Here is a 12,790-nt window from a genome sequence, read left to right on the forward strand (position 1 = left end):
CACAGCAGCAGCTTGGAGAGACCCCCACTCCTGCCTTCCTTCCTTCCTTCCTTCCTCCTCCTCCTCCTCCTCTTCACGCCTGGCTGCCCCTGGCCGTCTCACTCCGCTCTCCATTTGCTTTCCCAACAGATGTTGGTGTCTCTCCTCTAACGAGCGTTTCAACGCCGGAATCTCTCTCCCCCCTCTGACTGGGAAGCAAAAAGCTTGACATCTCCCATCAGCATCAAAGTCCCTCACCTCAACGCCCCACACCCCACCAGTGCTCTGTGTCCCCAGTGTGGTGCTGCCAGGGCAGTGTTGGTGTCCCCCAGGTGTCCTGTCCTCGCCTGGAGCCCCCTCTTAGACCCCCATCCCCTGGAAATAGCTGGGAGCTGGGGGAAACCTCTGAGGATTCCATGGGAATGGGAATTGGGGTCGTGAGCCAAAACCAACCATGGGAAGGACCCACTGGAGTGACAACAGCACCACTGGCACCAAAAACCTCAGCGGGGTTGGTGGGCACCTCTGCACCCCTTGCTGTGCCCTGGTGGCATTAAACACAGGCAGGAGCTGGCAGGGAGCTGAAGGTGCCATTTCCCCCTCCGTGTCCTTCATCATCCCTTTGTGTCCCCGCTGCCAGCACGCGAGGGCTGCGTGCGGGGCAGGAGCCAGCGATCCCAAATATCGACAGCGGCCCCGATCAATGCTATCTCCTCTTTCCATGCCTATGAGCTCATTGATTTTTTTTTTTTTTGTTGTTGTTACCTCTGTGTTTATGTAATGTCTGAACTTTGCACAACTGAACCGTTTAATGTGCAGAAAAGAGCCCTGTTGCCATGAAAACGGACCTGCAAATGACAGCACGGATGCGGAGATATCCCTGTTTTATTGGGCCATACGGAATGGATTTTAACCTTGATAAGTCAATAACTTTTCGTACAAAAAGAACGAGAGCAGACACAGCTTTCAGAACCTTGAATGCATTTAAAGCAAGAGAGTAATGGCCCGGTTTTAATCCCCGGGAAATCTTTCTCGTTCCGAGGGCCAGGCATTGCCAGGGCAGAGTGACATTTTGGGCAAAGAATTACAGCGTGCATTTGTCAGGATGAGAGATGGAGACGCTCCGCGCTCCAAATTGCCAGCGCCGGTCAAAAATAATGATATTAAATTAAAGGGATATCGTTATCTGAAAGAGCACAGAATCAGAGAGGAGAATCAATGAATGGTTGGAGTTGGGAGGGACATTAAAGCTCATCCTGTTCCACCCCTTGCCATGGGTAGGGACATCTTCCACCATCCCAGGTTGCTCCAAGCCCCGTCCAACCTGGCCCTGGGTATTTACAGGGATGGGGCAGCCACAGCTTTTCTGGGCAACCTCTGCCAGGGCCTCACATCCCTCACAAGGAAGAATTTCTTCCTCACGTTTAATCTTAACCTACTCTCTGTCAGGTTGAAGCCATTCCTGTTGTCCTGTCACTACAATCCAGTGTGTTATTCCTGTTTTGGGAGCATGGAAAACTTCGGGTGGGCTCCCCAGTGCCTCAGGGGAGGGACTCACCCGCCGCCACCCCAGACGCGCTGATGCATTATTTATTTGTGCTAAAGCAGAAGGACTTTTAAAAATCTCTCTCCTCCAGCTTCCTCCCTGCAATTCAATCCCTCTTGGAAGTGGCAGCGGAGCCGGTCTCACTTTGCAGAGCTCATTCATTAGCAGATTAAGGCTCTCCTTGTGTTCCCAACATCGCTGGGGGAAATTTATGTTCCGGCAAAGTATTCACGGGTTCTCTGAATCACAAAAGCGTTTCTTCAAAAAAAAAAAAAAAAAAAAAAAAAAAAAAAAGGAGAAAAAAAGGATGGAAATGGGGAGGTCAGAACTGCTTAATAGTATCTCCTTGAAGGCAGTGCCAAAACACCCACCTTTTGAAGTTTGCTATTCCGGGACGGATCTCTTCCCTGGCAAAGACGCCGTCACCCTTTCAAGTCCTTGTGAGTGACTTCAGGTGGCTAAAACATTTTCTGAGAAGAATGAAGGCTCCTTTTTATATCTTTTTTTTTCCCCCCCGAATAAAGAGCAATCTTTCTTCCTGCCTTCCTAATAGCTTTGATTAAATTATCTCTGAAAAATCTAAGTGCTGTTCGCAAATCTGTAATGGTTTTATTCTTATCGCCGGCCTCTATTGCAACACGGGGAAGCAGATAAATAAGCTGCAGAGAAGGTATAAAACTGCACCAGAACCTGCCAGAGAGATGAGCTAAAAATGTTTGAACTGAAACAAATGAGCAGTATGAATAGCCCTGCTCCGAGAGGGAATTTATTCAATATAATGTATTTTCACAGGGAGGATAATACGTGTTATAATTGCACAGAGGAGTCGCTCTCCTGAAAGCAGATCTAGCTATTATTTTAATTTCCCAACCTTCAGCATTTGCTGGATCAGGAGTGGTGACTGGAGCAGCTTCGTGTTTTTGGAAAATGGGCCCTGGGTGTCAGCTCTCCCTTTACCATCCCTGATTATGGAAACCTGGAAAGCTGCTGGTGCTTCCCTCAGTGGAAGCGGTGGAGAGGCCCCAAGAATAAGCCAGATCCAGTCAAAACTTGTTAAAAATTAGTAGAGATGCCAGATCTTCCCAAAAGTGGGCAAATCTCAGTGCTGTAAAGCAGGAGCTGGGCAGGAGGGATGGAGGGAGGTGATGAACCCTGGAAGCTCACGTTGAGCTGCTGTGGGAGCTGCCCATGCCCGTGTGGGACCATTATGGACAAGAGTGAAGAGCTGTCCCCCTTCCTGCAGACTCTCACACACGTGAAGTGGCAAAAAAAATCTCTGTGTCAAAGATTTTGGGGAAGAAATCGTGGATTCCAGGACTTGTGCTAACGGGGGCAGCCTCAGCTGCAGCAGTGCCCCCTCGGATCTCAGGGTTGTCTGTGGCCATGGCCATTGGGATCGCCAGGTGACACCAGGGGTCTCACCAGACAATTAATCAAAGAGAATGAAAAGATAACTCAACAGGAAAATAATTCAATAGGGCTCTCTTTATAAAATACAAATGATAGCTAATGATACACAGAGTCAAAGAGAACATGTTTGTTTTTTCCTGTTCACTAAACAATTTTTCTTACTGGCGGCTTCAGTCATCTTGTATGGCAAACGAAGACCTGAGGTTCAAAATCTGCCAACTCAAAGTTTGCATAAACACTGTGTTTATCTGAAACATATATAAACACATCGTGTCCAAGCCTGGCTCGTCCCCCGTTAACTCCGCACTTGTCACCTCGCCGTCCCCACGTGCACCCCTCGCGCCAGCAGGACTACAACTCCCATGATGCCTCACGGCGCCGCTCAGCCCCGCGGCGCGGCGGCGGCGCGCGGGGCACGCCGGGAAGCGCAGTCCCGCCGTTCGGATTCTCCCGCTCGAGCAGCCGAACGGGGGGGGGGGAAGGCGGCGCACGTCCGGCAGGGGCGCTCCGCCCCCTTTTCTCCCCCGCCCCTCCCTCCCCGCAGGACGCGGCGCCGTGGCCATGGCAACGCGCCGGGGGCGGGGCCGAGCCGCGTGCGGCCGCCGGGCCCCGCGCGGGGCGCTCAGAGCCGCCGCAGCCGCGCGCCGGGCGGGAGCCGCGAGCGCCGGGGCCGCCCCGCCAGCAGCGCCCCCCGCCCCGCCCCGCCGCGACCCCCGCCCGCCGCCGCCGCCGCCGCCGCCATGGAGCGCTGAGCCGCCGCCGCCGCCGCCGCCGCTGCCCCCCGCGACACCCGCCCCCCACCCCCCGCCCCGCCCCGCCGGGCACCGACCGCCGCCGCCGCCGCACAAAGGAACCGGGGGCAGCCGCGGTGTGATGCCCCGCGGGGTCGCCGCGCCGCCCCAGCTCAGCCGCGCCGGGTGGATTTGGGGTTAATTTATTTTTTAATTTTTTTTTTTTTCTGCCCGGATATTTTTGCTGTTGCTGTTACCTCCCCCCCCCGCCCCTCCCCGCTCCTTTCCCCGCGGTGCTCCCCGCCGTCCCCCGCCGTCCCCCGCCGGGGCCGAGCGCCGGGACCCGCACGCTGGCCGCGCACGGGGCGGGGCGGGCCGCCGGCGGGGCGCGGGGCCGGGCGGGCGCCGCCGCTGCTGCTGCGCGGCCCGGGGGGGGCGGCCCGGCGCGCCCCGCAACGCAGCGCCCGCAGCCGGCCCGGATCCAGCTCTGACGGTAACGGGGGGTCCGGGCACCGGGGAGGTTGGGGGGGTTACCGGGCGGGGGCGCGGGGAGCGGGGGGCTCCGCCGGCGCCCGGAGCGCAGCGGAGGCGGTGCCGCCGCAGCGCCGTGCCCGGTGGTGCCCGCGGAGCCGTCGCCGCCGGGGCCCGACTCGCCCGTCGCTACCGGAGAGGAACGGGAACAACTTTTGGGTTTTTTTGGAGGTTTTTTTTTTTTTTCTCCATCCGATTTTTGATTTTTTTTTAAATGGCTTTTTGGGTCGCCTGACTCATAAGTGGAAATAAAATATCCACGGGTGCCTCCAGGAGGAAAGCTGAGACACTTCCAGCGGGAGCCGACCGGGAGCTGCCACCTTTGCTGCGACCCTTTTCTTCCCCTTTTCGCCTGGGAAAAACAAAAAAAAAAAAAAAAAAAAAAAAAAAAAAAGATTTTTTCTCATCCGTCCCGGGCAGGAAAGCGCCCGATCCCACCGCGACACCGGAGCGGGCGGTGGCAGAGCAGGACCCCGCCATGGACCCCGCGCCTGGTGTGGATCCCGCCGGTCACAAAGGAGAGAGGGAAGAAGGACCCACCCAGCGATGGTTTATTTAACACCCGTCTCCCTGGCTGCCTCCGCCGGGCCAGGAGGCTCTGCCGGGGAAAATCCCCTCTGGAAAAAGCTCCGCTACTGAGGCAGCATCCCCTGTGGCGTTTTCTGGACCGTCGGCGCTGGGAATACGATTCACCGGGGACGAGGCACCGTGGTCCCCGAGATCTCCTGGGCAATCCAGCGGGGCGGCCGCCGGCTCCAGCCGGGGACGAGCGAGCGGTGCCGCCCCTCCGGCTCGGTCACCGGCAGAAATGCGGTGCTGCCGGTGCCAGCAGCTCAGCCCCGGCGTCCCAATCCAGCTCCGGGGAGAGCCGACACATCGTGGAGATTTAATGGCTGGAGAGGCAGGGCCTGGACGCAGCGAGCCGGCGGCACGGCTCGGCACGGCTCGGCACGGCTCAGCTCGCTGCAAGCGGGGCTGGGCTCCGGGCCTGCGGGCTATTTCCGAGGAGAGGCAGTGGCAAAGTTTTCCGGCCGTGCTTGGTGTTTGCCAAGGGATGAATTCATGGGCATTGGGTGGTTTGCCCGGCGCTGCCTGTCGGGATCTCCGTAGGGAGGTTTTTGATACGTATTTATATGTGTGTATATATATATATATATATTTTATATATTTTTTTAATGTGCATCCTGCTGCTCGGGATGCTCTGGCTGCAGGGTGGGTAATGAGCTTTTCATGGAGGATGGAGTGGCCGTGGGGCTCTGCGGGCATGGGGACAGAGCCACGCGGGCCCTCTCTCAGCAAGCAGCGTCCAGCATCGTTCTGGGGATAATTTAGTGGGATTTGGCACTTTTACCCCTTCTCGTGGCCCTGTGGTGGGCTTTGCTGTGCCGCTGGTCAGTGCCACACACGTGTGGCCATGGCTCTGGTGGGACCCAAAGCTCTCACACCCAGGCTGTGCTGCTGGCGCTGAGGTGGGAAAGGTCCCTGGCAGAGGGCACCCGGCATCCTGCGAGGGATTTTTCTTGTGAATGATCCACAAAACTTTGAGGGGTGGATCGGCGGTGCCGGGAGCCGCGGTGTGAGCCGGGTGCGGCCGGGTGGAAGCCGTGGTGGAAGGAGAGGAGAAGCTCTCACCGTGTGGTGCCTTCTGCTTCCCTTGTGTGTGGAGAAGGGAAAGCCATTCCCTGGGAGCATGGCTTGTTTTGCCAGCCTCAGGAGCGGCTTTCCTGCTGGTTTGAGGCTCGGTACCAGCAGGGCACGTTCTGGGTGCTGTGAGCTGGGCCCTGCTTCAGCCAAGCGTGTCGTTAAAAATCGCAATATCTCGGTGTGAATATTTCCCCTCAGGCTGGAGCAGGGAAGCCCATGCAAGGAGGACATGAGTGGCTGCTGCCAGGCTGTTGAGGCCACACCACCTCAGCTTTTAAGCCCCTTTGGTTGTCTTATTTTAGCCTAAAATTCACCCATCCCCGAGCGGGCTGTGGATTAGCCCCTTCCCTCCTGGGGCTGATTTTAATTTTGTGCTGCTGCCCTGCCAGGAGAAGGGTTCTGGCTGTGGGACCGAGGGTCTCCCGGTGCTGTGACCCCACTGGGGTGATGTCCCCAAGCTGTCCCCGAGATATCCCCGAGCTGTCCCCGCCGTGCGTGCGGCATTAGCGCCGGAGTTAATTTTTTGCCTGGAGCGGGTTTCCTGCGTGGCCTCAACTTGTGTGGGAAAAAAATTCTGCGGTGGAGCCGGGCAGCCCCTCTGCCTCTCCGGCGTGATCCTGCGGCACAGGGAGCGCGGTGGGCTCGGGAATGTGCGCTGGGAGCCAGCCCACCCCGGGTACCACGGGCAGGGATGCGGCGTGCTGAGCGCGGAGGGTGACGGCAGGAGGACAGCAGGATGTGTGTCCCTCCTGGGGAAGGGGCTTTGCTGGTGGTGTCTCACCCTGGGATGGAGGCAGTGTGTGTGTGTGACCCCCCCCGAGGCCGGGGATGCTGCAGCTGGCGGGGTGGGCCGGGGGCTGCACCTGCCGGGACCCCTGTGCCGGCCCCCGCCGGCATCTGTGCCGCCGCATGTCCGTCTGCAGCAGGCGCATGCATGCAAAAATAAGACATTTCTTCTTTCTCTTCTGCCTGCGCATTCCTCAAAAAGCTAATATTCATGAAAGGTAATTCAATCAAACCACGATGCCTATCAGCTAATGCAGCAAAGCTGGCGCAGGGGTGAGAATGGGAGCCAGGAACACAAAAGCCCTGTTTTATTACCTCCTGCTTGCCTGAGAATTGCTTTTCTCCCTCGAGTGAGCCGGCTAAAGCTGGCTTTATTATGTTAACCTATTTGCGTGTCAAGAGCTATTGTGCCTCTCTTTATCTGTGTTTGTATTTGCTCGATGCAGGGAATAAAAGGACGAGGCGAAAATGGATGGCTGGTCAGTGCTCCGCACTCTGGGGGCACTGATTGGTTGCTAAGTGATTTGCATCCCCGGTAATCGCTTTTATCTCGGAAGGATGTCGTGTATAATTATAAGCCTACTGACATCTTTTGAAATCTGCCTAATGGGTGTTTTTAATTTACATGGGAAGCAGGGGCTATTTGTGTTGCTCTGATTACAGGTTGGGCGAGTGTATGGGTTAAAATACAGATATTTCCATAGATGCCGGGCACCGGCAGGGATGAGGCTGGGAATTTTTGGCAAGTCCCTGCTCGCCTAGGGATGGGTGGAAGAGCACAAGCCGCCCGTGTGTGAGTTTGGGGTTTAATCCCTCAGCCCAGTGCGTGGTGCTCGTCCTGCAGCCACCCCGTGAAATACAACACGGTGGGCTCCTGGCTGCTGCCAGAGCCAGCTGGACCCCCAGGACCCCCCCTCTGCAGCCTGGGATGGGGCATGGAGGGGCTGTGCCACCGAGTCCCCTGTCCAGCCATCTGTGCCAGCATGGGGCTGATGGGGATGGCACAAGGGGGGACAGCCTCAGCTTCTTGTTCAGCCCCCCGTGCAGGGAGGACCTGTGGAAATGGGTCTGGGGGTACCTGTGGAAGCCCCAGCTGGGTTCACAAGGGATGAGCTCACAGCCATGGCAAATGAAGCTCCTGAGCACCTGTGCCAGCCCTGGGCACCTGCATCCAGCAGGATCCCTGCAGGGTGGCTCGCTGGAGCTGCTGGGGCATCAACAGGGTCCAGGGTGATCTCCCTGTGTTAGGGGCATTGGCAGGGCCGTGGGTGCCTGTGCTGGGCAGCCAGCAGGATGTGGGTGCTGTGAGATTGTCCCGTGTGTGCCTGGGTGCAGAGGAGCCGCGTGTGGGAAACAACCTGGCAGGAATGCCAGGCTAGCTGTGCCAGTGGCACGCTCAATTTTGTGTTTCTGTCTGTGCTACTGGAAAAGCAGAGCTCTGAGGTGCAGGCAGTGGTGAGGTGAGGGGTCTTGGTGTCCCCCCAGGGCTCTGTGCACTGGCACTGGGTCACCTCAAACACGCAGAGGTGCTGAACTGAGGTTGGTGCTTGTGACAGGCTGGGTGAGAGCGTGGGGCAGGATTTGGGGCAGGTGACCCACGGGCACAGCTCCAGCCAGCTGCCTCCTTCCTCCTCCTCCGGGAAAGGCCAGCACTGAGCCTCAGGCACGTTGCAGCTCCCTCAGGCCGTGCACAAGGTGACCCCATCCCTTTGCAGGGCTGAGGTGGCTCCGGAGCCGCTGCTCTGAGCAGGACAGGGCACAGGGAACATGGGGCATGGGGAAAGTTGATAGAGGAGAGAGAGTGCTGGACCCCACACCTTGGGGCTTGGGGTGCTGGGTCCCCCTGCACGGGCAGCCCCATCCCATCCATCCCAGCCCAGCCCATCCCAGCCCGTCCCGCTGGCGAGCGAGCGGCGCGGGCGCCGCTATTTATGGCTGGCTGTAAACAAACTCCCAATGAAAGAAAGTTAATGACCTGAGACTGACAGGAGCCTGCTGGGAGTTTTTATAGCCCCTGGGACTCCTTTTGCTAAAGAGAGAATACATCAGCGTTTTAACCCAAAACGGCAAGAGCTGCGCGCTGCAGGGGCGGGGGGACAGCCCCAGCCTGGGGAGGCGTTTCAGAGGGGCTGGTGCTGGGTGAGGAGGGGGCTCTGGTGGGGGGACCTTGACTCTGTGCCCCTGCACGGGACTGGGATGCAACAGCCCCTCTTTTTGAGGAGGCACGTCCCGACGTCGGGGGCTCTCCAAGGCTTTGCCATCTGCCTCTTGTAGGTCATCTCTGTGCTGTGCTCCAGGCAGGAGCGGGGGCTGGCTTAGCGTGGCTGGTAACCACACACTAATAAAGCCTTAATACCCTGCAGCGGGGAGATTTCGCTGTCAGAGATAAATATTCATATTGCTTTCCAATTCAGCCTTGGCTGCACGACAAGGGCGCCGTGGGGGGAGCCGGGGAGGCCGCGGTGTGGGGCGCCCCGAGCCCCGCTGGCTGCCCTGCCTGCTCCTGCCCGCCCGGCGGGTTTAGTACCGTGCCCTGGCTAATTGTGGGCTGTCAATATCGTGCCCAGGGCTCTCGGGGGACAGGCTGGTGAGCGTGGCACGGGGTGCCCCTCTCGCCGTGCTCCCCGCCTCCTCCTTCGCCTGGCGCACGCAGCCTCCATCTGCACGCGACGCTTGATTTACCGAGGAGAGCTGGCAGTTAAACCTGACAAATTGAAGGCAGTTTTAAGTGGTTCAGGTTAATTAATAGTCAGGGAAGTATCAATTTTTTTTTTTTTTTTTTTTTAAGGGATGCTCTTGGCTGGCGGGGAGAGCTGGAGTTTGACTTTGCCTTTGGGAAGTCGCGCCGTCTGCATGGGCAGGAGGATGGAGCAGGGCAGGATGCTGAGCTTGGTGTCCCTGCTCCAGCTCCTGTCCCACAGCCTCACGTTGCTGCTGCTATTTCTGACTCCAGCTCGCTGGTGCTGAGGGACAGGGAAGAACAGGGCTGTCCTGTGTGGCCCAAGCTCCACTGCTCATCTCAGTGTCCTTTGTGGCTCCGCTTGTCCTCTCTCCTGGGGTCTGTGCCATGGCTGCAGTGCCAGAGGGTGCAGCTGTGCCAGTAACCAGAGAGATTCATCCACAGCCACGTGTAGTGGCACAGCTGGGTGGCTGCAGTGTCCCTGCTCCTGTTGGGCACTCCAAGGAGGAGCTGCAGCTTTAACAGGTTCATGGGGGTCCATCCTGGGCTGGGACTGGGAGCTGACATGAATGAAGTGGAGCAGCATCCGCTCCCCTTGGTTTCTGCACACGTGACCCCAGTGTTCGCATCTGCCAAGCCTAGGAATGCTGAGGAGGGGACAGATTTTAAAAACATCCCAGTGAAAGAAGGTTAAGGTCTTGTACAAGGAGGAGAGATGAGTGTGCAGGGCAGGAAGGCTCCGAGCTGTGTGTGAGAAAGTCCCCATGGCTCAGTGACCTGAGCAGTGCCTGTGGTTGTCACAGGATGCCACAGGGGTGGGCAGCTCTGGGACCTGGCTCAGGGCTGTGTCCCAGAGCAGCACAAACCCTTCCTCAGGCCACGTGCTCCGTCTTTGCCAGCACAGAGCAGGATGCAGGTGGAAGTGGTGGGTTTCCAGCAGCCCTAATTCTTGGGAATATGAGAGATTAAGGTTAGTGACCATTTTTTAACTCAATAAAGGGGAAGACAAGCTGGAGTCTGCAGTCCAGAGATATAATTAGTTCGCAGCAGTGGTGCTTTCTTGATTTAGCTTCAGAGAGCAGAACAAGACAAGGATGTTATACCCAATTAGCAATAACATACAGCCCGAGCCTCGCTAGGTGAGATAACAAGCCATTTTTATAGCTCTTCTTTACGGACTTTTTTTTTTTTTTTTGGAAAAGAGGAGGGGGGAAAGAAGAAAGGGACCCGAGCCTCGATTCCTTTTCATCAGGGGACAGTTATTAGCGAGCTCAGAAAGCCCAAAAGCTGAGTGATCTGTTGGCCAGTGTAGACGATAAAACAAATCAAGCAGCTCAGAGCCGGGCTGAGGCCGTCTCTCCATGCAGCTGGGGGAGGCTGAGCAGGTGACAGCAAGGACACGGCCAAGGGCCACCCACACACCTGCGAGGCTTTGTGGCACATGGCCCGGTGCAGGTGGGGCGGCCGTGGGTGCTGCTGGCTGTGTCCCACGGTGGGTGACCCCAGCCGTGTCCCCTGCACAGCCCCGGTCACATCAGATGGCAGCAGCCGTCTGCCAGCACCGCGGTCCCTTTGTGTTGCAGATCGATGGCCATCGATTTTTCCTCCCCTGTAAACCTGGCCCGGGCGGGTTTTTGTGCACGTCTGGCTCTGGCTGTGCCGTGCTCGGAGCAGCCCGTGCTGCTGGTCCCCGATCCCACCCAGCTCCCGCTCGCCTCTGCAGCAGGGAAACTCAAGGACATCCGGAAGAAACAGCCTTGGAAAGAGTGGGGAAAACTCGGGATTCATTAATCAGCTCTTAATGACGGGCTCTGCTGTTCGGTGGGGTATTTGCAGTCTCTCTCCTTGCTCCCCAGGTACCTGCTGGGGATGGGGCTGTGGCAGCTGGTTTGGGGCACCTGTGGGGGGAGCGGGGTGTCCCCCTCGGACTGGGGACACTCCTGCTGCACGGAGGGCTCAGTGTGGGACACATCCTCCCTCCTGCTGTTGCCACCCCTCTGATGGGGCAGAGCCTGGGGATGGATGGAGCAGGAGGCTGCTGTGCCCTCCGTGTCCTTCCTGTCCCCTCCGTGTCCTTCCTGTCCCCTTGTCAGGGTTTTACAGCCTGTCAGGCGGTGCTGTGGCTGCTTGGGACCACTGGAGCTCATCCCATCGCCCACCCATGGGAGCTGGGCTGGGGACATCCCCGCTTGTCCCCAGCGGGAGCCGCTCCTCTGCGCGGCTATTAACACCCCGCGATGATCATCAGCTCTCGTCGTAATCATTAAGACTATTAGAAAGAAATGTTGGCTCGCAGCTCGTGTCAGACTTTCCGTTCTGCTTTGCAAACGCGCACAATTAATGCCAATCAGGCGGGGGAGGCAGCCAGCTCCGATCCCCGGCTGCTGCTCCCAATCGCGGCTGTCAGCTCCTCTCCCCATCCCGCCTGGTACATTTTCATACAATTGCTATAAACATCTGAGGGGAAACTCCGTGTTCTTCGGCAGCGCTGAGTATTGTTCTCTGTTCCTTTTAATTACTCGGCATTCAGCGGCTCATCCGGCCTCCCGATCTCGGTGGGGGAAAGTAGGGATTTGTAAAACAAATAGAGAAATCTGGAGAGATGCCTTATTTTCCCATTCAGCGGCTGCCTTAGGTTGTCTATGGCTAAATAAGAAAAACCTGTTTCGTTTTTCTTTGTCTTTTTTTTTTCCTCCCCCTCTCAAGTTGCTTTCTCCCCCATGAGAACACAGCCTGGTCCCTCTCCCCAGGGAACCCCAAAAGCAGGGTGAGCTTGGGAGAAGGGGGGGAAGAGCTGGAATTACTTGGCCGGATGGTGGAATAATCCTTGTTACAAAAGTACACATCAATTATAAGAATTCCTACAGTAATCTTGGAAATCTATCTTTTCTGCTGAACCAGCTCATTAAAGAGCGCCATTCATTTCCATCTCTCCGGGTGAGAAGGGTTTAAATCTCCAGAGCTTTGTGTTACCAAATAGACTGAGGGTGATGGACTCGCGTTAAATATTAAAAGGAAGAAGTTGATTTTTTATTTTTTTTCCCCTTTCCCCCCCCCCCCCTAAGATGGGCAGTGCAGACAAAGTGGAACGTAAGGAAGGGAGAGTGAGGGGTCCCTGCTGTGAGAAGCTTCCCCAGCTGTTGGTGGGCGACACAGGGCTGTGCTCAATGGGTGCCTTTGAGGACCCCCCACTCCTCCCTTGGCCTGGGGACCCCTCCAGCTCTGAGGGAGGAGGGAGGGAGCCAGGGAGGTTTCCCCAGGCCACCCTGGCAAGCCCCCGAGCCTGCGCCGGAGCCGGCCGTGGCACAGGCAGGGCTTTTGTGTGCCGTGGGCGGCTGTGGGCTGAGGGACGGGCACAGAGCCCCTTTGTGTGCAGCTGTGAGCAGAGCAGGATGTGGGATAGGGCCCAGCCGTGGGGATGGGGAGCTGGTAGCCAGGGATGAGGAGAGGTGGCCGTGGGTGAGGAGGAGGAGCGGGGATGGA

At 57.5% G+C, this 12,790-nt stretch overlaps 1 protein-coding gene across 1 annotated transcript in view; it reads left to right on the top strand.

Moving 5' to 3' along the window:
* Positions 1 to 4,091: 4,091 nt before the first annotated feature.
* FAM222A (family with sequence similarity 222 member A) overlaps positions 4,092 to 12,790 on the top strand; it is a 28,607-nt gene continuing 19,908 nt past the window's right edge. The window contains exon 1 of the mRNA XM_058037210.1: positions 4,092 to 4,159. The gene's annotated coding sequence lies outside the window, so the exon portion shown is untranslated. The remainder of the gene's footprint in view (positions 4,160 to 12,790) is intronic.

This window comes from Melospiza georgiana, chromosome 18 (assembly GCF_028018845.1).
Source record: "Melospiza georgiana isolate bMelGeo1 chromosome 18, bMelGeo1.pri, whole genome shotgun sequence".
Taxonomy (NCBI): Eukaryota; Metazoa; Chordata; class Aves; order Passeriformes; family Passerellidae; genus Melospiza; species Melospiza georgiana.